This window comes from Urocitellus parryii, chromosome 12 (genome assembly GCF_045843805.1).
Source record: "Urocitellus parryii isolate mUroPar1 chromosome 12, mUroPar1.hap1, whole genome shotgun sequence".
NCBI classification, from domain to species: Eukaryota; Metazoa; Chordata; class Mammalia; order Rodentia; family Sciuridae; genus Urocitellus; species Urocitellus parryii.
In genome coordinates, this window is record NC_135542.1 from 59,693,232 (window position 1) to 59,697,290 (window position 4,059).

The 4,059-nt window shown below is 38.1% G+C and overlaps 1 non-coding gene across 1 annotated transcript; it reads right to left on the reverse strand.

Annotated features, from left to right (window-relative positions):
- Positions 1-72, reverse strand: Trnaa-agc (transfer RNA alanine (anticodon AGC)). The gene has a single exon. It is a non-coding gene; the product is annotated as a tRNA-Ala (tRNA).
- Between the last annotated feature and the right edge of the window lie 3,987 nt (positions 73-4,059).

Here is a 4,059-nt window from a genome sequence, read left to right on the forward strand (position 1 = left end):
TGGAGGTGCTGGGGATTGAACCCAGGACCTCGTGCATGCTAAGCACGCGCTCTACCACTGAGCTACACCCCCAGCTGGCCTAAATATCATTCTTTATAAGTAGAATCTGAGATCCCTGGATGAAAGCTAATTTTAGGACTAAGGATGGGAAATGCCTGGAACATTTTGGAGTTAGTAAGAAAGTGTTTAAAAATGATGGTTATAGGTTAAAAGGACAAGGAGCTAACCTGAAGGAGCTATTAATAGCCAACCTGGGACAATCTGAACAAAAAGAAAATAATAATATTAGTGAATTAAAACACATATCATAAAATAATAATTTATTATTATTTTGATATAAATAAATAGCCAAATAATTGGGATAATTTATTCATATCAGCTCTTCCTTATGAAGGAATTCCAACTGGCAAATGAGGGAATGTAAGAAGTAAAAGAAGAAAGAGTGACGAAAATAAAAAACTACTACTTAGTAAATAATAATTTGCAGTCCCACCAATAGTGCATAAGTGTTCCCTTCTCCCCACATCCCCACCAGCATTTATATAATATTATTTGTATTCTTTTTTTGGAGGGGGGGGGTGCTGGGGATTGAACTCAGGGCCTTGTACATTTGAGGCAAGCACTCTACCCACTGAGCTATATCCCCATCCTATTATTTGTATTCTTGATGATTTGCATTCTATTAGGAGTGAGATGAACTCTCAGTGTAGTTTTGATGTACATTTCCCTGATTGCTAAAGAGATTGAACTTTTTTTTCATATATTTGTTGGCCATTTGCCTTTCTTCTTTTGAGAAGTATTTACTTAGGTAAATATCTATCAATTCTTATCTTTTTTTTGAATGTTTTTTTATCAACAAGAAGAAATGTAAATTCAGAAAGAAGGTACAGGAAAAAAAAAAAAGACCCAATGACAAACCTGGACCTGATAAAATATGCTCGTATATTAAATCTAAGAATCTTTTTGAAAAAGAATTATAACACTTTAGTTTGTATTGCAAAAGGGCAATATTAAAAATGATTAACAAAAACTATGGGACATGAGGTCAGAGTTAAAGAGGCCTAGGAGTCTCATCAGGTTAAGGGGAGAGTACAAGTAAAAAATAACTTAAAATTTTTATAGCTGCCCACGAAAGGACAACACTGAAAGTTGAGAAGCATAATATGTAAATTCTGAAAATAACAGAGAGGGAGGAGGGAACATAGAAAAGGTGGTTATTCTACCAGAAGATAGAAAAATAAATAAACAACGGAGAACTGGAGGCCATCCTGCAGATTGTAAATAAAAACAAGTAATGAACTTCAAAAAACCCAGCAATGTCCGTAATCCTAATAAATATAAATAAATTAAACAATCAAATGGAGAGATTCATGAATTAGAATTTAAAAAAAAAAATTCAGTTGAATGTAATTTCAAGATTCCCAATAAACATAAGGACAAAGGAAAGGCTGACTGTTAAGGCCCTGTGTGTTAGACTGGATTACTCCTGGTCTCGGTTTTTCATTCCCCTCTCGTCCGCACTCTTGCCAGAGCCTCTTCCTGAGTAGTCTAGATTCTTGCTCCTTGACTTTGGACTTAGTCATAGAATTTCCTTTGGCCAGAAATGACAGTGTGCCAGTTCTTAGCATCCCCACGTGTTTTGCATTGTCCTCTTGCTGCTTTGCCTTTGCCATGAGCACTTCTCTTATAAAGTTGCTCCTACACCAGAATAAACCCTTGTAGGAGAGATTCCCCCACCAACCCACAGGTCCTCAGCAAGAAGCAGAGCTGCCCAGCCCAGCCCAGCTTAGATCAGCAGAGCCCAGCTGATCAGTGTTCTGTGAACCAATCTTTTATTTTAGTCTCCATGTGCTTACTTGGCATAATAGGGAGATATAAGGCCTATAATCTCCTGCCTACCATTTTGAACCCTGGTTTTGTACAAGGTGCTTTTGTATTTTGCGTACCCTGCCAGCTCAGCAGCCCTCGGGAATGCTACAATCTGCAGGATGGCCTCCAGTTCTCCATATCCTCCTTTAGGTCTTAATCCCTTTTATGCTATTTAAATCACAGTGACTTATCTGCATTTATTTTTTGTCAGATTGGCCTAGAATGTTGTGGTTGCGGTCCAATACTTGATACAGTGGTTCTGGCTCATTGGTTGAAGGGAAGCACTTGGGAGTAGTGATCTTTTCAACTTTTAAAAAATAACATAAGGAAGAAATCCACCATCTCCTTTCCTCTGCTGAGTTTACCTTTAGCTCCTAATATGAGTGGCTCCTATTTATTATTTAATCAAAATTGTACCTCTTTTTTTTTTTTTTTTTTTTTTTGGCATGCTAGAGATTGAACCCAGGATGCTTTATCACTGAGGTTCATCCCCAGCCCTTTTTATTTTTCATTCCGAGATAGGGTCTCACTAAATGGCTGAGGCTGGCCCTAAACTTGCCATCCTCTTGCCTGAGCCTCCTCAGTCAGTGGGGTTACAGGCATGCACCACTGTGCCTGGTGCCTCTGATGTATTCTTAACAACATCTTCCTTGTAGTTTTGAGAGCTTTTTTTGGACACCTATCCTCCACCTATTTATAAGTTGTCCATGGTCCCCATTTAGCTCCTTTAATTTTTGGAAAGCTATGTTTTTCTTGTAATAACCTCTCTGCTTCTGATAGATAATAGTGATGTAAATTTAACAAAGTCTAATTAGACTGGTGGATTTTCCATTCACATTGACACCACACAAAATTTGTACTTACCAGCCATGTTCAGCAGTGTCCAGGAAACTGGAAAAAAAAAAATCTGAGCATTTGCAGAAAGCTACTTATCAAAGCACAGGGGGAAAGAGTTTCAAAACTCTTGAAGGCAAATCATAGTTCTATGAAAAATTGATGTAGCATCAAACAATATAGCCTGAGACATTTCAGTGAACTAGTGTTATGAAGGTGTAATTCTTGTGTTTTATACCTGCACACAATAAAAGTATCAGGATTGTCTGAAAAGCCTGCCTCATTACTTAGACTCTTAAATTGCCAGCCTGCATTTTTAAAAGTCACATAAAAGGATGGATTTGTGATAGAAGGAATGCATTGATTTCCTCACATTCTGTCTCTGAAATGGAAAAAAAAATGAGGCAGTATTTGAAAGAACCATCAGGTTCAATGTTTATGACAATAATAAAAACTTTTTAATACCGAATGTTCTAAAATATTTGAATTTTTGTACCAGATACAATATAAGACTGGGACAATAAGTTTATGAAGTGACACACAGTTGTTTGGGAAATAATGAATGCTTCCAAGAAACTCTGGATGGTTTATAAGCAAAATAGACTCTCACGTAGCAATAACAGGAAAAAGAGAATATCACAATCACAATATTTATTCTCAACTAGAGGTAATCTACTTCAGTTTAGGCCAAGTAGCAAGCTCAAGGCCACTCACCAGGAAGTTGCGATCTTGTTTTACTCTAAAAAGTTAGAAGAAGCCAGCAGCATGGTTGATTTTGTCATGGGTGTTGTTGCTGCTGCCAGATGGCCAGGTGTGGAGGGCTCACTCCATTCCTGACACCACCGTCTCTGCTTCACAGGAGACTCCAGGACTTTGGTTTGAATGTTTTCAATTCTACTGATCCCATGTCTCCACTCCCTCTCCCGTTTCTTGTAGACAACCATTCTAATGTACTTTCGATCGTGTGTGTGTGTGTGTGTGTGTGTGTGTGTGTTGTGTAGTGAATATATGCCTGTTATGTGTGGTTCCAAGAACTAAGATGCATCTGTGAATAAAACAAATAAAAACCCCTGCCTTCCTGAGCCTGTATTTATTCTAGTGATGCTTAATTAAAAAAAAAAAAAAGTAGGAAATATCATTAGAGGGTAATGGGTACCATGAAGAAAAATTAAAGAGAGAAGAGGATATTCTTGGGATTGCAGTGCCACTTTAAACAGGGACGTCGGGAAAGGTCTCACTCAAGAGGTGACGTTTGGGCAAAGATTGGAAGAAGTCAAGTTCGAGATCCATGCAGGTGTCTCAAAGACCTCAGCACGGCCACTGCCACAGCTCTAAGCCTTGGTTTCTAACTGCAGT